The sequence below is a fragment of the Lithobates pipiens genome, unplaced genomic scaffold, assembly GCF_037356315.1.
Source record: "Lithobates pipiens isolate NorthernLeopardFrog02 unplaced genomic scaffold, aLitPip1_a1.2 Scaffold_22, whole genome shotgun sequence".
Classification (NCBI taxonomy): domain Eukaryota; kingdom Metazoa; phylum Chordata; class Amphibia; order Anura; family Ranidae; genus Lithobates; species Lithobates pipiens.
The window spans coordinates 277,437,433-277,462,537 of NW_027507784.1; positions in this window are offsets into that span (position 1 = coordinate 277,437,433).

Consider the following 25,105-nt stretch of genomic DNA (forward strand, 5'->3'; position numbering starts at 1 on the left):
GCCCGCGCACGCGCACCTGCGTACGAACGCATGCGCGTTCGTACGATCGTGCGTACCTGCGACGATCATAAACCAGAAGACCTGGAGGTCAGTCTCTTCATGCGATTTTCATGACATTGCCCCCTCCCAAGGGGCAGCCTCCGGATGCCCTTTCGGGCAAATTTTTCCGGATGGGCCCTTTTAAAGGATTGAATCAAGTTTTTTGCATGAATGTTGTCCTCGGGCTCCCAGGAGTTCTCTTCGGGACCATAACCTTTCCATTTGATTAAGAACTGGTTCTGGTTTCCTCTTCTTCTGAAATTTAGGATGGCTTCTATTTCAAATTCTTCTTCACCATCAACCAAGATCGGATCAGGAGGAGTGGTATTTCGGTTAGGAAATGGATTGGGAGTGAAAGGTTTCAATAAGGACACATGGAATACCGGATGGACCTTTAGTGAGTCTGGAAGTTCTAGTTCGAAAGCAACTTCGTTAATCTTCCTTTTGACTGAGAAAGGTCCTAAAAACTTGGGACCTAGTTTCCTTGAAGGGCACGCCATTTTCAAGTTTACCGTGGATAGCCACACCAAATCACCAGGTACATACATAGTTACATAGTTAGCCAGGTTGAAAAAAGACACAAGTCCATCCAGTTCAACCTTAAAAACAAATAAATAAAATAAAAAATAATCGTACAATCCAGATACCCAATTTTATGCCCACAATTGATCCAGAGGAAGGCGAAAAAAAAAACCAGCAGAGCATGCTCCAATTTACTACAGCAGGGGAAAAAAATTCCTTCCTGATCCCCCAATAGGCGATCGGATTTTCCCTGGATCAACTTTACCTATGTTAGTACCTAGTTATATTATGTACCATCAGGAAAGTATCCAAGCCTTTCTTAAAGCAATCTACTGAACTGGCCAGAACCACCTCTGGTGGGAGTCTATTCCACATTTTCACTGCTCTAACTGTGAAGAAACCTTTCCGTACTTGAAGCTGAAATCTCTTTTCCTCTAGACGTAAAGAGTGCCCCCGTGTCCTCTGGGTTGACCGTACAGAGAACAACTCAACACCAAGTTCACTATATGGACCCCTAATATATTTGAACATGTTAATCATATCCCCCCTTAATCTCCTCTTCTCAAGAGTGAATAAATTTAGTTCCTCTAATCTCTCCTCATAGCTGAGTTCCTCCATGCCTCTTATCAGTTTGGTTGCCCTTCTCTGCACTTTCTCCAGTTCCCCGATATCCTTTTTGAGAACTGGTGCCCAAAACTGAACGGCATATTCCAGGTGAGGTCTTACTAATGATTTGAACAGGGGCAAAATTATATCTCTTTCTCTGGAGTCCATACCTCTCTTAATACAAGAAAGGACTTTGCTCGCTTTGCAAACAGCAGCTTGGCATTGCATGTTGTTATTGAGCTTATGGTCTACCAAAACCCCCAGATCCTTCTCCACTATGGATTCCCCCAGTTGTACTCCCCCTAGCATGTATGATGCATGCATATTCTTAGGCCCCAAGTGCATAACTTTACATTTATCAACATTAAACCTCATCTGCCACATAGTCGCCCAATTAGACAGTGTATTGAGGTCGGCTTGTAAATTGGAGACATCCTGTAAAGACGTTATTCCGCTGCATATCTTGGTGTCATCTGCAAAGACAGAAATATTACTTTTGATGCCAGACCCAATATCATTTATAAAGATGTTAAAAAGTAAGGGTCCCAGCACTGAACCTTGGGGTACACCACTGATAACCTTAGACCATTCAGAGTAAGAGTCATTAACCACGACTCTTTGAATTCTGTCTTCTAGCCAATTTTCTATCCATTTACAAACTGATATTTCCAAACCTGTAGACTTTACCTTACACATGAGCCGTGTGTGCGGAACTGTATCGAATGCTTTTGCAAAATCCAAGTATACCACGTCCACCGCCACCCCTCTGTCCAAGGTTTTACTTACCTCCTCATAAAAAGAAATCAGATTTGTCTGACAACTTCTGTCTTTCATGAATCCATGCTGTCTGTTGCTTAAAGTGTTATTGTTCAGCAAGAACTCGTCGATGTGGTCTTTTATTAAACGCTCCAGTATCTTCCCAGCTATAGAAGTTAAGCTAACAGGTCTATAGTTACTTGGTAAAGACTTTGATCCCTTTTTAAATATAGGCACCACGTTCGCCCTGCGCCAATCCAGTGGGACTATTCCCATCATTAATGAGTCCCTAAAAATTAGATACAATGGCTCTGAAATTACAGAGCTCAATTCTTTTAGGATCCGTGGGTGGATGCCATCAGGTCCAGGTGCTTTATCCACCTTTATTCTGTCTAAGTATTTCTGGATCATATCCCTTTTGAGCCATTGTGGATCATTTGGGGCTGTGTCACTACCACCCCCATTATGGACATGAGCTCCCCCATGCTCTTTTGTGTACACAGAGCTGAAGAAAGTGTTTAATAAATTAGCCTTCTCTTTGTCCCCAGTCACCAACTCTAGATTGTTTTGTAAAGGGCCTACATGCTCAGACTTGACCTTTTTACTATTAATATATTTGAAGAATTTTTGGGGGTTTGTCCTACTATCTTTTGCAATCTGTCGTTCGTTTTGAATTTTTGCATCCTTGATTTCCTTTTTACATATACTGTTAATTTCTTTGTAACATTTAAATGACACTAGTGATCCTTCATTTTTATATTTTTTAAAAGCTCTTCTCTTACAGTTTATAGCTTTTTTAACTTTGGCCGTGAGCCACATAGGTTTTGTTTTTAGCCTTTTAAACTTATTGCCCATGGGAATATACTTTGCAGTGAGGTCCCCAACAGTCTTTTTGAAGAATTCCCATTTCTGTTCTGTGCCTATTGAAGCGAATATTCTCTCCCAGTCTAAGTCCTGGAGAGTAGCCCTCATCCTTGGAAAATTAGCTCTCTTGAAGTTAAGTGTTTTTATCTTACCCGTATGTATTTCTTGTTTAGCGCTAACATCAAAGGAAATCATGTTATGATCACTGCTACCCAGGTGTTCCTTTATCTGGACATTAGTAATAAGCTCTGCATGGTTTGAGATTACCAGGTCCAACAGAGCTTCATTCCTAGTTTGGGCCTCAATAAACTGGACCATAAAATTGTCCTGTAATAGGTTTATCATTTTTTGCCCTTTAACTGTCCCAGCAGTGCCATTACTCCAGTCAATTTCTGGGTAGTTAAAATCCCCCATTATTATCACTGTCCCAGCCCTTGCAGCCCTTTCCATCTGTGCAAGGAGCTGAGTCTCCACCTCCTCATTCACATTGGGTGGTCTATAACAAACTCCAACGATTAACTTTGAACTACCCCCATCTAAATGCAGTTCCACCCATAATGCTTCGGACTCATCACACTCTCCATCCACCAGGTCCTCTTTCACACTTGCTTTGAGATCACTTCTCACATAGAGACAGACCCCGCCACCTTTCCTTTTTACCCTGTCTCTCCGAAAGAGTGCATAGCCAGGAATATTAATAGCCCAGTCATGTGAGGATTGAAGCCAAGTTTCAGCAATACCGATTACATCATAGCTCTCCTGATGCACCACAGCTTCCAACTCACCTATTTTGCTTGGCAGACTTCTGGCATTGGTGAATAAACACTTTAATGCATTATTACATTTTGCTCTGGTGTTTTTCATATTATTTTTAGTAGTACAAATTGCACTATAGTTTTCAATGGCTGTTTGCAACATGGGAAATTTCTTGACACCTGCCATATCCCACCCCCCATCTATCCCCATTCCACCCTCCATTAATGTACCAGTACTAACTCCCCTCGTTTCTTCTTGTCAAAGGTTGCCTTGTTGTGCTCTTGAGTTCTAGTCATTGTTTCTTGCAGAAGTTTGTTGTTGGTTGAGAAAAAGTTCATCTTATCCTGGACTGCTGGTACTGAGCATTCAGGAAGAGAGTTGGGTAGAAATGAAGGGTGGAAGCCATAATTGGCAAAAAAGGGTGTCTGTTTGGTGGCGGAATGGAGAGAATTATTATACGCGAACTCAGCTACTGGAAGCAGGGAGATCCAATCATCTTGTGCAAAAGAGGAAAAACAGTGTAAATATTGTTCGAGAGTTTGGTTCGTCCTCTCAGTCTGCCCATTGGACTGAGGATGATAGGCGGATGAGAAAGACAGTTCAATATTCAAGGCCTTGCAGAGGGACTTCCAGAATCGAGAGGTGAACTGTACCCCTCGATCCGACACTATATTGGCTGGTACCCCATGGAGCGTAATGATTTCCTTGATGAACACTTGTGCAGTTTCAGAGGCTGAGGGGGTACCCTTCATGGGAATAAAATGTGCCATCTTTGACAGATGATCAACCACCACAAAGATAGTGGTATGATCGTCTGCCGGAGGCAATTCATCAATGAAGTCTAGAGACAGCATTTTCCATGGCCTGTCCGGAACAGACAATGGATTAAGGAGGCCCCAGGCCTTAGTTTCACAGATCTTACTTCTAATGCACGTAGTGCAGGTGTTCACGTATTTCTTGCAATCCTCCCGTAACTGAGGCCACCAAAAAGTACGCTGTACCAAATCAATAGTTCTAGTGATACCAAAATGTCCGGCGAGTGCGTGGTCATGACACAGCTCTAGGATAGATACCCGCAGAGTTTCGGGGATGTAGATCTTGTCTTTATACCACAGTAACCCACCTCTGGTTTGTAGTTCTGGTTCTGAAAAAGGTCTTCGTCCCATGGAGGCTTGTCTAAGGAGAGAAGATCTTCCTGAAGCAGAAGGAAATTCCCAGGAGCGAGAATGGTATCTGGAGGAGAAATTTCCTGGGACTTGTGGAACATCCGTGACAAGGCATCTGGTTTTATATTCTTAGACCCTGGGCGATACGTCACATGAAAAGAGAACCGGGAGAAGAAGAGTGCCCACCTGGCTTGTCTTGGTTTTAGTCTTTTTGCAGATCTTAAGTACTCCAGGTTTTTGTGATCGGTAAATATTAAAATTGGATGAGAAGCTTCTTCCAACAAATAGCGCCATTCTTCTAATGCAGATTTAATTGCCAACAGCTCCCGGTCTCCAACATCGTAATTTTTCTTGGCTGCTGATAGTTTACACGAAAAGAAAGCCACAGGATGGAGCAGGGCCTTAGTTCCTTGTCTTTGGGATAATATAGCTCCTACGGCAATTTCGGATGCATCCACTTCTAAAACAAATGGCAGGGAGGAATCTGGATGTCTTAAAATAGGAGCGGAGGTGAAAAGTCCCTTGAGAGTCTCGAATGCTTCTTGAGCTTCAGAGGTCCAATGAAAACGGGTTCCTTGTCTAGTTAGTTGTGTGATGGGTGCGACAATAGCCGAGAACCCCTTAATAAATTTGCGATAGAAGTTGGCGAATCCAATAAAACGTTGGATTCCTTTCCTGTCTACAGGAGTTGGCCAGTCCAAAATCGCAGCGATCTTCTGGGGGTCCATTTTTATACCCTTACTAGAAATGATCAGCCCCAAGAATGGTATACTTTCCTGTTCGAACAAACACTTGTCTGCTTTTGCATATAGTCCGTGTTGGCGGAGCCAACCCAACACACTTTTGACGTGCTTGCGATGGGCTTCAAGGGAGGAAGAAAAAATTAAAATATCATCTAAGTAAACGACAGCGAATAAGTCCAGAAAGTCCCGGAGCACATCATTGATAAAGTATTGGAAGGTAGCGGGGGCATTACACAAACCGAAGGGCATCACCAAATACTCAAAGTGTCCGAATCGGGTACGGAAAGCGGTCTTCCACTCATCGTTGGCCTTGATACGGATCAAGTTGTAAGCCCCGCGGAGATCGAGTTTAGTGAAAACCGTAGCAGTTCCCAGTCTTTGGAATAACTCTGGAAATAGAGGGAGAGGGTACTGGTTCTTTATAGTGATGTTGTTTAATTCACGGTAGTCCATGCAGGGTCGGAGAGTGTGGTCCTTCTTCTCAACAAAAAAAAATCCCTGCACCTGCTGGGGACGTAGACGGGCGAATGAACCCCTTCTTTAAATTTTCTTCGAGGTATTCTTTGAGTTTCTCCTGCTCTACCTCTGTTAAGGGGAAAACCCTTCCAAACTGAATTTTGGCTCCAGGAAGTAACTCAATGGGGCAGTCATAAGCTCGGTGGGGCGGGAGCACCTCTGCCTTTTGTTTACTGCACACGTCCAGGAATTCATGGTAGACTTCGGGAATGGCCTGATGTAAATCGATCTCTGAGTCAATAGATAATAAGGTTGCTGGTCTCAGGAAACCGGAGGAACCACAGAACTTCTGGCAATAGGGTGAAGAAAAAGTAATTTCTCCTGTAGCCCAATTTATGGTTGGATTGTGGGCCTGTAGCCAGGGTATCCCAAGTATTACAGGAAAAAGTGGGGAGGTGATAATGTCCATCCGGAGAAGTTCTCGATGCGAACCAGAGATAACAGTAGATAGAGGTGCAGTTTCTTGAGTTACAGGACCAGATTTAATAGCGGAGCCATCGGCCAAATGGATAGAGAGTCCACGGGTCTTAGGTAGGAGAGGAATTTGATGTTGGGCAGCAAAGGATGAATCCATAAAACAGCTGCATGCCCCGGAATCAATAATGGCGGGCGTCTGTAAAGTCTTTCCTGGGAACTGGAAGGAGACAGAAATGATAAGGTGAGACGAAAACTTTATTAAAGAGTCTGGGAGATCAGGAGGCATAGATGGACACTTACGGAGCTTAATAGGACAGTTCCTGACGTAATGTCCAGATTCCCCGCAATAGAGACATAGATTGTTATTCCGCCGACGTTGACGTTCTTCGGGGGTAAGAGATGGTCGCAAGACCCCAAGTTGCATAGGCTCAGGTGTGTCAGACGTGGCCCCGGGTCAGGCGGCAGGTGCTGGATGTAAATGGCTTGGGGCCTTTGGAAGCATCCAGGTTGGGCGAGAGAAACCTGTGGCCCTCTCGGCTCTCCTCTCTCTCAGACGACGATCAATCTGTATCGCCAAGTCAATTAGTGCATTTAAGGTCTGTGGAACACCGACTCTAGCAAGCTCATCTTTCAAAGAATCAGAGAGTCCCATGCGGAACTGATGACGAAGGGCAGCATCATTCCAGTTCGTATCCGCGCCCCTTCGCCTGAACTCGGCCACATAATCTTCCACCGCCCTTAGCTGGAGGATCCGCAAGGCGGTTTCTGCAGTCGCTGAAAGTTGGGGATCTTCGTATATTTGAGCCATTGCATCAAAAAAAGTAGTAAGATTAGCCAACGCTGCGTCCTTCTGTTCTAATAGGCGGTGGGCCCAGGTCTGGGGGTCTCCAGAGAGTAAAGATACCACAAAACCCACCTTGGTAGCCTCCAGAGAAAAGGTCCGTGGTTGGAGGGCGAAATATAATTCGCAGGAGTTGCGGAAGGCCCTGAAGCCACTGTGATTCCCAGAAAATCGCTTGGGTGTGGGAACTTTAGGTTCTGGTGGTAACATCACAACTGTAGGTGCTGGTCCTGCTTCAGCTGAAGAAACTGATGGTTGAGGGGCCCCCAAGGATCCGGAAGGGGTTGGAAAGAGCAATCACCCGTTCTTCCAGCCGGGTGTAGCCTTGCTGGAGGCCCTTAACTGCCTCAGAAAGTCCTGCCAGGTGTTGACAAAGTTCTTCCATGGCGGAGGCTCCCCGCTCGGGCTCAGACATTGGCTGTCTGCTACTGTCACGTACCTTCTAGTAGCGAGCCCGGATTGCGGAGAGAGGCCTCCCTTACAACTCCCACTACCGGTTTCCTGGCAATGTAACAGGGAACACAGGAGTAAGGAGGGGTACAGGTGCCTGGCAGGATCAACAGATGAGTAGGATGGGTAGGTGAAGTTCAGTGGAGCAGGTAATCACAGCGAATGGATCAGCAGGTAATTTATAGCAGATAACACAGTTCAATGGAACAGGTAACTTGATGATAAGCAGTGCAGGGAAGTAGGCAACTTGTAGCAGATAAACAGTGCAATATACACTGGTACTTGCAGCAGATAAACAGTTCAATATGACCAGGCACTTGCAGCAGGTGAACAGTTCAATAAGACAAGCAGCTGAACAGCGCAATATAAGCAGGTACTTGCAGCAGGTGAACAGTTCAATAAGACAAGTGACTTGAAGCAGATGAACAGCGCAATATAAGCAGGTACTTGCAGTAGGTGAACAGTTTAATACAAGCAGGTTACTTGCAGCAGATGACACAGTTCAATATAAGCAGGTTCACCTTTAGCAGACGGATGGTCAAAACAAGCCGTGTCGGATATCAGACTGGAAACGAAGTACAAGGGAACAGGCAGGAGAATCGTCACAACAAGCCTGGGTCGGGTGCAGGCAGATAGCAGATGGGTCACAGGCAGGCCGGGTCAAACAGGAACGAACACTACGGATCAGGTCTCACAGGTATAACGCTGTAGAGCAGACAGCAGAGACCATTAACAAGAGGCTAGTTTAAATAGGCCGTTTGGCGCCAACACGGACGCACGCACGCGACCGCGCACGTGCCCGCGCACGCGCACCTGCGTACGAACGCATGCGCGTTCGTACGATCGTGCGTACCTGCGACGATCGTAAACCAGAAGACCTGGAGGTCAGCCTCTTCATGCAATTTTCATGACACTCCGTCTGCGAAGGGAAGGGGGGAGGAGTCCAATGACATCGATGTCCGTGACGTCACCAGACAGCATGGACAGTGATGGTAAATATGGATGTGGTTAACTGGGATCATTCCGTGAGCTAAGTGTAGGCACATTTGATAGCCTCAGTTTTTAACATTGTTGTAAAAACAACAACATTTAAACACTCTGGTATGTCTGCATGACTGGCTAAAGTGATGCTTACTTGCCTACTATAAATTGACTGACAGTCAATATACTAGATAAGTTTTATAATTAAAGTTTCTATATTTTTCTTAAAGTTTAATAAAAAAAAAATGACTTACATCAGTGCTACAGTTTGAATTTAAAATGTATTTGTGTGAACTGTGAAGTTAAGTCATGGATTGTGGAAACTAACTAGTGTTGGGTGATTTTATATAGTGTATACCATATTTACCACTGACTAATGTAGAATTGCAATGCAAGGAGATCAGCTAAAAGTAGTTGAATCTGTATGTGCATTATAATTAATCAAAATTAGTCGATTAATCGATGAAAAAAAAACCATTAATCAAACACGAAAAATGTAAGCAGTAACAGCCCTAAAAAAAATCAATCAACCGAAAGAAATGCAAACCATACAAAAAAGTACTCTATAGAGAAAATGTATGTAATGTACTCAATAACAACTTAAAGTACATAAACCATACAGTAGACATTGGGTTCACATTATAGTATGTCTCCTAAAAGCTTATCTTCTTTTAGCTGTCAGTTTGTAAAAAATTTTGGTGAAACCTATGTACGTGTAACGTACAGTAATGATGGTCATCTCTATCACGTGGCTGATGTGCACACTACTTAGTTGTTATCCCGCTAGGACGCACATATGAGAAACCCCCAGATACCTGTGAGGGTGACCCCAAGATTTTGACTGCCTAGGGGTCTCCATAGAGTTTAATCTGGCACTGCTTAACCACTTACAGAGCAGACCATTTTGCTGGGAAACTGAGGGAAACAATTTTTATATATTTTTTGGGGATATTTATTATAGCAAAAAGTAAAAAATATTGAGTTTTTTTCAAAATGTACGCTTTTTTCAATTTTGTTTGGGTGCCACATTGCACAACCACGCAATTGTCAGTTAAAATAACACAGTGCCGTATCGCAAAAAGTGCTCTGGTCTGGAAGGGGGTAAAATCTTCCGGGGTTGAATCAGTTAAAGTGATTCTAAAAGCAGAAAGGTTTTTATCTGAATGCATCCTATGCATTTAGACAAAAAACGTTTTGTTTGCAGCAGCCCACCTCAGCCCCCTTAATACTTACCTGAGCCCCATCTTGAGCCAGCTATGTTGCACGAGAGTCTCGGCTGTCCGGGACTCTCCCCCCTCATTGGCTGACACATTGGCTCCCACTGCTGTAAATCAAAGTCAGTGAACCAATGAGGAGAGAGCAGAGGGGCAGAGCTGAACCATGACTCCATGTTTAAATAGACACACAGAGCAGTAACAGCTAGGTTTAGGTGCCCCCATAGCAAGCTGCTTGCTGTGGGGACAAGAGGAAGGGTCAAGGAGTGTGTGTGAGAGACCTGAGAAGAGGAGGATCTGGGCTGCTCTGTGCAAAACTACTACACAGGGTTATGTTGGGAAAAATTACAGAAAAGTGAATTGTTTTTTTTTTTCACTATTTATTCCCCCAAAAAATAAGGAAAAAAGTAACCACATTTGCTACTAAATGAAAGCTATACCCCCCTCCCAAAAATAAAATATAATATGTTAAGCAGAACATAACTCACCTTCCCATGCCCCCTTGCCGGTGCCAACATCTTCACCTGGTATTCCTCTTGGCTGAGGATCTTTGGCCATCCTGTTTGTCTGGGCCACTGAGACATAACTTGCATGTGCATGAGAATTAATTTATATTAATTGAATCTCCATAGTTATTGCAATGACAAAGATATGGAAGAGAAAGCCTTTAAAATGTGATAGTCTTACCAAAACTACTTCCAAATGATTCTAAAGGCAAAAGTTTTTCTTTTTCTTAAAATAAAAAAGAGGCTATACTTACCTGCTCTGTGCAATGATGTTGCACAAAGCTGTCTCTTACCTCTTCTTTAGTGGTCCCCCGCCGGAGCTTCTTCTTCCTATGGGTGCCCCCATAGCAAGCTGTGTGCTATGGGGGCACCTGTGCAGCTGCTTTTCCAAGCCGGGCTCTTTGTGCCAATAGACACACACAGCATGGCCTGCCATGTCTTTCACTCCCTCCTCACAGGATTTGACTGACAGCAGCAGGAGCTAATGGCTGCTGCTGCTGCCTGTGTCTCCTGTCAGACCAGGAAGTCAATGGAGCAGTGCTGCAGATGGGGGCAGCTCTGGATCGTGAAAGGAGACAGGTAGGCTTTTAGGGTTGGGGGGGGGGGGGCAGGCAGGAGCTAGAGAAAGGTATTTACCTAAATTCTGAGGGTGCATTAAAGTATAACTAAATACAAAACTTTTTCTCTCTTTTTAGATGGAGTGGAGATGGGTTAGAACACTTGTCATTTTTTATTGCTGTCTGTGCCCCCATTAGGGAGATTCACTCTCTCTAATTGTGCTGTTTACCATTAGCATTAAAAGTAAAAGAAAATTACAAATTTTGGGTTGTCCCAAGAAAATTAATAGAGGAGAAATCTTCCAATGGGGACACTGGGAGTCCCCAAGGGATTCCCTTAATTTGCAGGGATTTTCTCTTAATTCCTGTTTTGTCTAGGAGACAGGAAGTGATGTTAAATCTCCCCAATGGGGCAGAGATGGCAAAAAATAAACCAAGGAGGTTATATTCCTCCCTTACTCTATCCAAAATAAAAATAAAAGTTTTGCCTATAGCTCTACTTTAAGGTAAAAAAAACATTTTGCTTTTGTAACCACTTTAAGGTAAACACTGCAATAATATTTCAAAATCTGCATTTATTCAAAATACATTCCTACATTAATTATGAAAACAGTTAGATACAGTATCTTGTTAATACAGAAACATTTCTCCTACTAGTAATAGTCCTGTTACCGGCTTGCCACACATCCTTCTTTTGTTGGCTCAGTTGGTGTGGAGGAAAGGATGCCATAGCTATAGGTAAAAACTACCACACATAATAGTAGACATGGATTCACTAGCTGAACGTGTAGCTCCATATACAGTATCTCACAAAAGTAAGTACACCCCTCACATTTTTGTGAAAACACTGAAGAAATTAGACTTTGCTACAATGTAAAGTTGTGAGTGTACAGCTTGAATAACAGTGTAAATTTGCTGTCCTCTCAAAATAACTAATGTCTAAACCGCTGGCAACAAAAGTGAGTACACCCCTAAGTGAATATGTCCAAATTTGGCCCAATTAGCCATTTTTCCTCCCCGGTGTGACGGGACTCGTTAGTGTTACGAGGTCTGAATGGGGAGCAGGTGTATTAAATTTGGTGTTATTGCACTCACTCACTCAGACAGCTTTCACACCAAGCCATGGGGGGCGTCAGCGGTAAAGCGCTTTACCGTCGTTTTAGTGACACTATTTGGTCAAAACCCCCCCCGCTAGCGGCCAAAAAGGGGTTAAATCTGCCCACAAAATGCCCCTGGAGTGGTGTTTTGTGGGCGGTATCGCATCGCTTCCCCATTAATTTCAATGGGGAGCATCAGTGGAGGAGCGGTGAGCTCACCACTCTAAAGAAGCTGCTGGCAGGACTTTTTGTGATGCCCTGCCAGCACACCGCTTCAGTGTGAAAGCTCTGGGGCTTTCACACTGGAGTGAATGGAACCACAGGAGTGAATGGAGCCGCATTTTTCAGGCTCTATACAGGTGCTATTTTTAGTGCTGTAGCACCTGAAAAACACTGGCAGTGTGAAAGGGGTCTTATACTGGTCACTGGAAGTATAACCTGGCACCTCATGGCAAAGAACTCTCTGAGCATCTGGAAAAAAAGAATTGCTGCTCTACATAAAGATGGCCTAGGCTATAAAAAGACTGCCAAGATCCTGAAACTGACCTGCAGCATTGTGGCCAAGACCACACAGCGGTTTAACAGGACAGGTTCCAATTAGAACAGGCCTCGCAGTGGTCGACCAAAGAAGTTGAGTGCATGTGCTCAGCATCATATCCAGAAGTTGTCTTTGGGAAATAGACATGAATTTATCCTGATGTTTCTGGTCCTGTTAGCATTTTGTTGGCTGTGTTGTCTGCCCTTCGTTTGTATTGCTTTGAGACACCCCAGTTGTCTCAAAATTTCCTCTGACCTTGTATACCTCCAAAAAAAAAAAAAGATAAAGAACACTTACCATAAGATCCCTTTCTTGGAGTTTGTTAAAGGACACAGTTCCCACTCTGTCTGTCTTATTATCACCAGTGCCAGCCCATCCATAAGGGGTGCAGGGGAGGCTCTAATTGGCTTAAAAAAAAGGTGGGCTTGGGGCGCAGAGCACTGTGCCCTGAGCCCACCCAGTTGAGTGAAAATAGCAAAATGAATTGTAGCACTAACCCCCGAAGGAGCTGCTGGTTATTTTTGGGCTGACAGGTGACCCAGTACCTTGAGACTGACAATAGATCCAATTGAATGGATTTTATATGCAAACTTCAACCATTAAACAGTCTTTTAACTTGGGATCAGAAAGTTGGAAAGGAATTAAGGTACTCTCAATGTCAAAGTCTATAAACGTTTCTTTTCTTTCCCAAGCATGTCTTAGTAACTAACTGACTGCTCACGGCAACTTGGGTTCAAAATGCCAGTCGCCCCCCTCATCAGAGCCAGAACTGTTCCCTGAGCTCTGCGATGACTCCCCTGCAGGCCGGCAGTTTCTGGTAACAACACCCGCAGCCTTCCTGTGCCTGCCCGCGGGTATCTTCTTCCAGATGTTTGGCCCGGGGCGGCGTATAGACGATCCAGCTTTAGGGCCACAAGGAGCGCTGGGCTGCTTCACTTCCTTGCCGTCGAGTTTCTCTGCAGCAATACTCGTGGTAGGGGTCATGTCCACAGCCTCCGGGGCAATTTCCCAGACTTTAGAGAGAGCAGCATCCTCCTTAGCAATCCGAGCTCCAACAGATGATGCTGGGGCATAAACGATCGGCTCCTCAGTTGCCACGCCCGTGACCCAGTTCATGAGGTAGGCCCGAGGCAACTCAGTGGGCTGCTCCACTTTGAAAGTGTACTCTCAAAGTGGAGCATTTTTTGCACCTGGAGAATGGCCGAGGGTTGGCGACCAGGCCGTCGCACTTCCTGCACAGCATACCCAGACCCTCGATGTCTCCAGCAGTGTACAAAATGAAACGCCCCTGCGGAAGCAGGCAAATGCCCACTTCTGTAAGTACAGTACCAGGCAACTGTATTCCTGCGGGACCCCTTCTGAGAGGCATCCTGGATCATGGCGCAAGCTGCATTCCTGGAACACGGTACATTTTCCGGAAATCTTTTTCTCCAAACTCTGAGAAAAAATGTCAACCGCTCTTTCCTCCTTCAGCAATACCCTCTCACGCAGTGCCTCATGCAAGAAAGAACAACTCAGACTCCTCCCACTGGGATGCTCAGGTTACGCAACTTTGCTGGCTTTTCGGCAAGGGTTTCTCCCCTGCTTATGCACCTCAGTGAAAGTCCGAGTAAAGAGGGCGTCGATGGCGCAGTTACAAAACACAACCCTCTGTCCTTGCTTTACCATGTGTACAGTTCCTTTTTGCGAGGTAATGGTAAAATCCCAGGCTACGAGCCTCCACATGTAGCACTAACCCCCGAAGGAGCTGCTGGTTATTTTTGGGCTTATGATTACCTTCCGTTTTTCCTTGTTGCACATCTAGGGGGTGTCCCATGGTAGGTGACCCAGTAACTTGAGACTGACAATAGATGCAATTGAATGGATTTTATTTGCTAACTTCAACCATTGAACAGTCTTAACTTGGGATCAGAGGGTTGGAAAGGAATTCAAGTACTCTCAATGTCAAAGTCTATAAACGTTAAGGAACTTGCTTACTTTGACTGCATCCAGAGAATAGCCATTCACAGCTGGATGAACACTCAGGTTGGACAGTCCCTCTCTCACAAGGCCTAGCAGCCAACAAGGTGCTTACACAACAAAGTCTTCATCACCGACGTTGTTGCAGAACACATAGGAAACTAAGCTGTAGAACACTTGTAGGATACCTGTATCTTTCAGCCTATTTGGCAATATCCACAAGACCGGATTCTCCCGGGTACTTCAGCCCTTCCAGGTAGACATGACCCTGTGGTTCGCCCGGTGGTCGGTTCGCGGCGAATTTTGCGTGTTCGCGATTCGCCAAACCGGCAGACTTCTGGCGCTGTTCGTGCGGTGGACATATGCGTTTACATTGTGAAAGAACTTTGACCCATGATGACACATCCATCATGGGGTACAGGACAGCCAATTGAAACATTTCAGCACATGGACAATTGGACATTCCCCCTACCTTATAAATAGACCTGATCTGGCGGCCATTTTACATTCTGTCTTTTGTCAGTGTAGGGACAGGATGCTGTGTGGAGCAGGGACAGACAGTTTAATCACTAGCTATTACTATTTTGTCCACAAAAGTCCTTTTAAGGACTGGTATAGGTGTACAGTATATAGGGTTCTGGTGCACTGCTGCTGACTGCTGTGCTGCTGATTGCTGAGTGCACTGCTGACCGATTCTGCAGATGTCTTTTGTCAGTGTAGGGACAGGGCACTGTGTGGAGTAGGGACAGTCAGTTTAATCACTAGCTATTACTATTAGGTCCCCAAAGGTCCTTTTAAGGACTGGTATAGGTGTACAGTATATAGGGTTGTAATACACTTAGAATATACTTTCTTTCAAGTATATTATGGTGCACTGCTGACTGCTGTGCTGCTGAGTGCTGACCGATTCTGCAGCTGTCTTTTATCAGTGTAGGGACAGTCTGCAAATCACTAGATACTAGGTTCACAAAGGTCCTTTTAAGGACTGGTATAGGTGTACAGTATATAGGATTGTACACGTATAATATACTTTATTTCAAATATAGAAACCCTATTATACTTGACTGCTGACCGATTCTGCAGCTGTCTTTTATCAGTGTAGGGACTGAGGGACAGTCTGCAAATCACTAGCTACTAGGTCCACAAGGGTCCTTTTAAGGACTGGTATAGGTGTACAGTATATAGGGTTGTACACGTATAATATACTTTCTTTCGAAGAAACAAAGTATATTCTGTATACTCTCTATCACGGTGCTGGTGTGGTGTCAGTGCTCTCTATCTCTGTGCTGGTGTCAGTGCTCTCTCTCTATCACTGTGCTGGTGTCAGTGCTCTCTATCTCGGTGCTGGTGTGGTCTCAGTGCTCTCTATCACGGTGCTGGTGTCAGTGCTCTCTATCACAGTGCTGATGTCAGTGCTCTCTATCACGGTGCTGGTGCTGGTGTGGTCTCAGTGCTCTCTATCACAGTGCTGGTGTCAGTGCTCTCTATCACGGTGCTGGTGTCAGTGCTCTCTATCACGGTGCTGGTGTCAGTGCTCTCTATCATGGTGCTGGTGTCAGTGCTCTCTATCTCGGTGCTGGTGTCAGTGCTCTCTATCTCAGTGCTGGTTTCAGTGCTCTCTATCGCGGTGCTGGTTTCAGACAGTGAGGGAGATAGCAGCGGAGAAGCCAATCAGCAGGCAGTGCCAGCACCATGGCTGTGGATCAGCACTGGACTGGCACCTCTGGACCACCAAAGTGGAGCCCTGCATAGGTGGGGGTAAGGGCCGGGCAGAGGGAGGGGCTCAAGCACAGGTTGGCACACTGGGACACTGGCACAGGACCGCGCTGCCCTGACTGTGGCACTGATCATCTCCTGTACCCCCTTCATAGCCTGCCCTGACCTTGCCTCTCCTCCATGGCCTTCATGCGCTCCTAAATTGTCAAAATTTCACAGATAAAAAAAGAATGCTTGTCGTTGTTGATCCCAGATTCAGTTAATACTTTTGTTATGTCAGTGTCCATGTGGTGGGACTATGTGTGCACAGCTAGTAAGTATTTTGTGGCTGAAAATATGACCTGTAGGTTTTTAAGGGTTGCATGTCATTAAAGTCAATGTGGTCCGCCGCAAACTTTGCGATTCGCTAACGTTTGGCCACGTTTGCTGTTCGCGTTCGCAAAACGTCCCGTCGGAAGTTTGTCCATCACTACTTCCAGGCTCTTGTTAAGAAGACCCCCGTACGTGGTGTTCTTCTAAAGATTCCTCCCCTGGAATGCTCGAAGTTCAATGGGTCTCTCCCGGACTGGAGACAGCACCCATCCACCTCAGAATCCTCCTCTAGTTTCCATGTCTTGGGCTATCCAGCCCCGAGGCATTAAAGTTGGGTGAAACCGCACCCCAGGCCATAGCCTTCCTGGGGGCTGGTCAGGAGGACCAGGACCATGTAATCAGCACTTCATACTGGACCGGAACCCCCGAACCACGTGATGTCCGTATCTTAAATACCATCTCCCAGAGGGCACAGCGAGAGGGCCACTCCCACTGACCTGGCTCCGAAAGAGCGCCTGACCAGACCATAGTTCCACGCCTGCCACCAGAGACAGTGCCCCCCTGCGGCTAGGCTGAACATTTCCCAGTCCAATCAGACTGACACAGAAGGCGAATAGATTCAAACCAAACTGTAGTTTGGGTAAAGTTTTCACTTTGAAAAACATAGCGCGTGCTCTTCAGAAGCCCGCAGCTACATAATATTCGCTATTGTCTTTCTGATTCTCCTCCCAGGCCAGTTGGGAAGAGGGTCCTGAGACCCAATTGGCTGAGAGGAGAAGCGCTCGTACTGGCTGCTGAGGAGGAGGAGCCAAAGACAAGAAAGCGCTGCCCGTGACCTAGTTGGGGTAAGTGCTGTGCTGATGGACTGACGATCGGGGGGGTGTGGACGGTTTTTCCACCCCCCAAAAAATGGAACACCAGCCGCCACTGATTATCACTCTACTTTTGCATGAGACTGATGCATGATAGGAGTAGGAGGGATTATACAGTAATACAGTACCTGGCTGACTAATAGCTTTTTGTTTGCCAGTGTCCAACTCTCCTATGGGCAGCTGTATGACCCAGTTGTCTCAAAAAACCCTTTGACCCTGTGTCCCTTAATGAACTGCAAGTAAAAAAAAAACATTTTTTTTGCTACCTGGGTCTTTAATTGGACTATTGTCTAAAGGACAGAAAGTAACGAGAAATTCAAAATGCCATGGTTATTGCTGGGAATCCTCTGGGACACCTGTTTATCATAGAAGGGAGTAAGGAGGGTAAAGGGATGAGGGCATCTGGGCAATGCTCAAGGTATTGCTGTATGCTGCATGATCTCAAAAATGATCAGCACACTGTCAAATATTGAGAATCCCAAACTTCTCAATCACACAGGAAGCAACCATAGAAAACATGCACACACTAATTTTACCAAGCTGCCACAGCCCACAATTTACAGGCTTGTGGGAGATCTTGCTCCTGAGACCCTTACAGTACACTCTGCTCTCTAGCAGAATGGCATACAGACTTTCGCAGACCATCAGTTACAGGTTAGCTAGACCAGGCAATTTTACTTAAGAGTTTGTGCAAACACCCACTCACATGCTCTTTAGATACTGTATTTGCATTCTTTAGAGCAGGGGTCTCCAAACTTTTCAAAGGGCCAGTTTACTGTCCTTAATAGTTTAGGGTGGCTAGATTGTGGCAAGTGGGTTGGTGGTCAGCAGGAGGAGGAGTAGTGCTCCATCATTGGTATTAGTGGGAGGAACAGTGCCCCCCCATCATTGGTATTAGTGAAGTCCCCATCATTGATATCATTAATAGTAATAGTCTCCATCGTTAGTATTAGCGGAAGGAATAGTACCCCATCATTGGTATCAGTGGAAGACATAATGCCCCATAGTAGGTGTCAGTGGGAAGAATAGTGCCCCATTATTTGAATTAGTGGGAGGAATACTGCCCCATTGTTGGTGTCAGTGGAAGGAATAGTGCCTCATATCATAGGGAGGAATAATGTCCCAAGGACCAGCTAAAGGCTAGTAAAGGGCCACATTCGGCCCTCGGGTCACAGTTTGGAATCCCCTGCTTTAGAGCAATCAAAAATCAGCTTATTAATATTGTATTTAATATCCTTAGTTGGACAGTGCATAGAAAGTTACAAAAGTTGCAAAAAGCAGAAGTTACAAAGTAAGGTCCCTTTCACACAGGCAGACTAATTGGCTCTGCCCACGTGAAGGGCCATCCATTGCCCTCTATAGAGTGGTGGGTGTCCATTGACACCCACCAACATCTGATCCTGCTGGATGGGGATGTCTTCCCCATCTGTCTAGCGGTTCAGATCAGATGGCAGTCGGGTGTGAACATAGTCCATTTACATCTGACTGCCTATAGAAGAAATCAGGCTTTGTCTGTGTTCGCTCTGCATAAGTGGAGCAGACACAGACAAGCCATCCGCCTGTTTAGCAGGAATCAGCGGCTAGATTCCCCGCTGAGCAGGTGGAGTCCGTCCCGTGGGAAAGGATCCTTAGATACACTTAAAGTGGTTGTAAACCCTTACAAACCACTTTGGCCTACAGATAAGCCTAGATTAAGGCTTACCTGTATGTCCAAGAAATATCTCCTAAACCTACACGGTTTAGGAGATATTTACTAAAAGACCGTGACAGCTGTCTACGGCACATGCGCACTATCGGCGATATGCCGTTAGTGGCGGGTCCCATGTGCATGCGTGGGAGTGACGTTATCACTGCTCCGGCGCTGTGAGTGGCCGGACCAGTGATACCAGGAAGAAGATGGATGCTCCGGACTACAGGGGACAGCGGTGACATTGCTGGCTCCTTTGTCAGGTAAGTGACACATAATGGAATACTATGCGATGCATAGTAGCCCATTATGCTTTACCTTCGCAGGGAGACAAAGAGGAAGTAAACCCATCAGGGTTTCCTTCCTCTTTAAGGCTAGGTTCACAGTGCTTTAATACAATTTTGATCTGATTTTTAATGCGCTTATGTAGTGCAATTTGCGTGCAACTTTGATGTGCTTTGTATATTAAATCATGCTGGAATTGCACCAAAGTAGTACAGGGATCTTTTTCAAATGTGCACCGTGCTGAGTTGCATTAATGTGAATGGGTACCGCTGAAAAAAGTGATTTCCACGTGATTCTGTGTGACTCAAGTCGTATCTGAAATCCCACTTGTGTGAACTGAGCCTAAGCAAACAGTGTTGAAAATAAAAGGGATAAAAAGAAAAATGTAGAAAAATTGAACCTACAGATCATAACTCAGATATGACACAGATTTCACTGCGGATTTCAACTTTATAGTGGTGAGATCAAAGTGAAGTCACCATCCACCATCCAATGGGATGGAATAAATTGCATCTTATTTCAATTAGCACAGGGACAAGTTTTGATAAACGTATTTTCCCTGAGTGTGTCTATGAACCCAGGGTGTTGTAGGAAAAGGAAATAGAGATCTGCCCCTGAGCATGAAGAGTAAATGGGCACTCTGATACAATACTTGTCACAAGCAGGATGTAGCCATCCATTGCAAGTGGGAGATGCTGTGGCTGATAAGCAGGAGCACTCCTAATTGACAAATCAGGGAGACAATTGGTAAGAGTAGGACATGTTTTTTGGCTTCTCTGAAAAATACTATTATTTTGCTTAGGAAATTTGTCAAGGGATTGTACACTCTATTAACATCTGTCACAGCATAATACCATACCTAAATAATAAACACAACAAAGATTAGGCGAAAGGCCACTCTATTGGGTCTGAATACATTTTAACCTTTATCACTAAACAAAATCACTAAGGAATCATGCAGACGGGCACAACAAAAAATACAAAAACTGTGCTTTTACAGGAGTATAGCTTATTTTTTTAATGCCTTTAAACATAGTTCTATGTTAGCTTATGTGACCATGCACATTAGGTATTTAGATCAGTATTTTAACCACTTCAATACCAGGCTCTTTCACCCCCCTTTCTGCCCAGGCCAATTTTCAATGACAATTACTCGATCGTGCAACACTTTACCCAAATTAAATTTTTATCATTTTGTTTTACTGATGAGGTTGCACTGATGGGCATTGATAAGCTGCACTGATAGGGATGCACTGATAAACAGGACACTGATGATCAAAGCCCTGATAATCTTGCTGGTTATTGGCTCTCCTTTCCTCACACAGATACAGTGTGGGAGGAAAGAACTGCTGATAACCAGCAAGTCTGTTTACATGTGATCAGCTGTGATTGGACACAGCTGATTACATGGTAAAGGGGTGCTGTGATTGGCTCTTTATCCTGGTCTGTAATCAGCTATGTTCCAGGAGCTCACAGGAGATGGGGTTCTGGGAGAACATGCATGGAAGCCCTCCCAGGACTGCAGCACCGTGCTGTAGCTGTTTTTCGGCTATAGCACAGTTGACAAGTGGTTAAGAGCACCATTTAGAGGCATAAAAAATGGCCCAAAGCTGCCTCCATAGACTTTGATTAGATTGTGTGTTTTTGGTGCATTTTCTGAAAGCAAATCAAAAGTCCTGCATACTGCATCTTTGGTGTGCTTTCAGAAAATTCACCAAAAACAACTGATCTAAATAGAAGTCTTATGCCGCGTACACACGACCGACGGAATCAATTTCTAGCGGGAAAACCGTTCGCCTGTATGCTGGTCCGACGGACCAAATATGATGCTAGGGCAACTATTGGCTATTGAACTTCCTTTTCTAGTCCTGACGTACGTCATCACATTCAAAACAAATGGACTTTGGTCTGTTTGTGTGTGGGCTAGGCCGTTCGGTCGGAAGTCCATCGTAACTCCATCGAAAGTCCATCGGAACTCCGTCTGGAAGATCATCGGACCCTTTCTGCTGGAAAGTCCGGTCATGTGTACTTGGCATAAGGGAAACCAGCATAACCCGCCCAAAAACTGTGGGTACACTGGCCAGTAGAATGAGTTCACTGCCAACGTAATATGCCTGTAAACGTGCAAAAACATGCATAATTATACACCAAAATTAGCATTTTTTTACGCTTGGCTTGAGGCCTACCAGACTAACATGCTTAGTCTTCAAGACTCAAGCAACAGCATCTTACACCAACCACATGGGATTGTACACCCTATTAACAACCATCATACCATAACAACATAATAACATAATAAAGTAACCACATGACAGGGATTGCGAGAAAGTTTACTCCACAGCCCTTTTATTGGATTTAAATCAATTTTGATTATGAAATAAACTTTAACCTTTAAAAACAAACAGATCCACTGTTAACCATTAACAGACCAACATGCTTAGTCAGTAAGACTCAAGCAATAATATCTTATACCAACAATGTAACAGTTTACTAACCACTGATAGGTAACATTATGCCATAAAGATGGACCACAGCAAGGGAAGAAGAAGAAAGGGAAAATATCCAAACAAAATGCTGTCTGTAATTTAGAGGTGAGCCCAGAGGATTGACCTTGGGTAATTGCTGACACCACCCAGTGACTGGAGAGATATACATTTTTTTGTTTTTTGTTTATATCGCACAAAATAAAAAACGCAAGTGATCAAATACTACCAAAAGAAAGCTCTATCTGTGAGGGAAAAATTACATAAATTTTATTTGGGTACAGTGTCACACGGCCGCGCAATTGTCAGTTAAAGTAACGCAGTGCCGTAGCACAAAAAATGGCCTGATCATGAAAGGGGGTAGATCTTCTGGCGGTCAAGTGGTTAATGACTCTGTATGCCTAGGAATGCCTAGGCCCACTCACATACCAGGAACTATTTTTAGGAGGAATAACAGATACAGACTTTTTAGGATACTGCTTGGGTACAACTACTTCTAAAATTTACACATAGCATAACAAATCTTCAGAATTTAGGTTCTACTTTAAATTCAGGACCTCATTAATACAAAGCAACAATGTTAGCCTCTGAACCTCTAGGCTGCCTCTATTTTGGCTATTATTAAAAATGTTGCTTATCTTGCAAAATGAAGGTGTTCTCACTCACCAGAAAGCTGAACAAATCAAGCCTTGATATGTTAACAATGACTGTCATCCACGTCATGGAGGGTGTCAGAGCTGTACTGGATCTCCCATGGATACTCAGGTAGAAAAAAAGCTCAGCATAGCGTAATTTTGTTTTCTTATTCTTTATTACTCTCAAATGATAGGCTCCATAAAATCTGACAATAAGATGATTCTTAAGTCATCGGCATTTAACCACTTAAGGACCGCCTCATGCCGATATACGTCGGCAGAATGGCACGGCTGGGCACAATCACGTACCTGTACATGGCTCTTTAAGTGCCCAGCCGTGGGTCGGCTGTCACCAATCGTCTCTTCCCTTTTATAGGCAAAGGCGATCATGGACGTCACATACCAGGCCACACCACCCTACAATAAAAAAAACACATAACGTCATACATAACACCTACACTGCCCCCTAGTGGTTAACTCCTTCACTGCCAGTGTCATTTACACAGGAATCAGTGCATTTAAATAGCACTCATTGCTGTATAAATGACAATGGTCCCAAAAATGTGTCAAAAATGTCCGATGTGTCTGCCATAATGTCACAGTCACAATAAAAATCGCTGATCGCCGCCATTACTAGTAAAAAAAAGAATAAAAATGCTATAAAAGTATCCCCTATTTTGTAAACGCTATAACTTTTGCACAAACCAATCAATAATCGCTAATTGTGATTTTTTTTACCAAAAATATGTAGAACGATATGTATCCGCCTAAATTGAGGGAAAAAAAATTATATATTTTTTGGGGATATTTATTATAGCAAAAAGTAAAAAAATTTGAATTTTTTTCAAAATTGTCGCTCTATTTTTGTTTATAGTGAAAAAAATAAAAACCGCAGAGGGGATCAAATACCACCAAAAGAAAGCTCTATTTGTGGGAAAAAAAGGACGCCAATTTTGTTTGGGAGCCACGTTGCATGACCGCGCAATTGTCAGTTAAATCGACACAGTGCAGAATCGCAAAAAGGGGCCTGGTCCTTTGGCTGCAAATTGGTCCGAGGCTTAAGTGGTTAAAAGGGCTTTCTTCACTGCACAGGAAAGACACAAGACTCTCAAATGTTTAGGAAGATAGCATTCACTGCTTACTTCTGGTTGTCTCTTACCTGGCCGTGGAACGCAAACCTCACTTCCGGTCGCCGCAAGGTCATGCTCTGATGCGTTTCGTCTTCACGACTTCCATACCATAACAACATACTTAAATATTAAAGTACACAACAAGGATTGTGAAAATGTTTATTGTGTTTAAATCAATTTTCATTTTGAAATAAAACTTTAATCTTTAATATCAAACAGAACTGCTGATAACCATTAACAGGCCAAAATGCTTAGCCACCAAGACTCAAGCAGCACAAACCAAATAACAGTTTACCAACCACTGTCTACCCACAAAGTGGGCAACATTACCCAAAAGTCAGGTTACGAACCCAACCACCACCCTCATCTAAACAATCATTCTTTACAAACCAGAATTAAAAATATCCTTAATTTCTGAGAAAATGTACCAAAACATTGTCAACTTTCTGAAAAGAGGGACACCTTTTAGCAAAAAGAATGGCAAAGGACACATCCAGTGGCATATTATCCATGTGTGCAATGTGTGCTGTGCACATGGGCCCTGAGGGGGATGGGGCTTACTGTGATCTTAAACATTGCACCCATGAATGAATATTGTTATTTCAATGGCAGCTGTTAGTCACCCAAAGATCTGTTACCATCCAAGAGCTGTGGGTGACTGTCTGGGGTTGGGTTCGACATCACCAGCGGGGGGAATTAACAATAACCCATAAAGAAGGAAATCTGTCATGCATGCTGCAGAGGTCTGTAGAGAGAGAATGATTGTGCAGACTGAAACAGACTGGTCTTGGAGGAAATTGTGCAGCCTGGGACAGATTGATGTGGGGGGATTGTACTGGGGGGGCAGACCTGGGAGGCTTGAACTGGGGAGAGATTGACCTGGGCGTTATTGCACTGGTGGACCAGACAGACTTGAGCAGATTGTACTGGGGGACAGACTGACCTGGAGGGATTGTTCAGGGGACAGACTGACCTAAAAGGATTGTGAGGATTGTAATAGGCACAACCTGACCAGGGCGGATTCTACTGGGGACAGACTACCCCAGGGCATTATACTGGGGACATACTGATCCTGGTGATTGTACTGGGTAACAGACTGATCCTGGGGATTCTACTGGGGAATAGACTGACCTGGGGGATTGTACAAGGGACAGACTCACCTGGGGACATTGTACTGGGGTGAGACTGACCTAGGGAATTGTACTTGGAACCAGACTGACCTGGGGAGACTGTGCTGGGGACACACCAACCTGTGGGGGTTGTATTAGGGACAAACTGACCTAGGCAATTGTACTGGAGGACAGGCTGACCTGGTGGGGGTTGCACAAGGGACAGGCTGACCTAGGGGATTGTATTGAGGGACAGACTGGCTTGGGGATTGTATTGGAGGACAAACTGATCTGGAGGGATTGTACTCGGGACAGACTGACCTGGGGGTTCTGTGCTGGGGACACAAT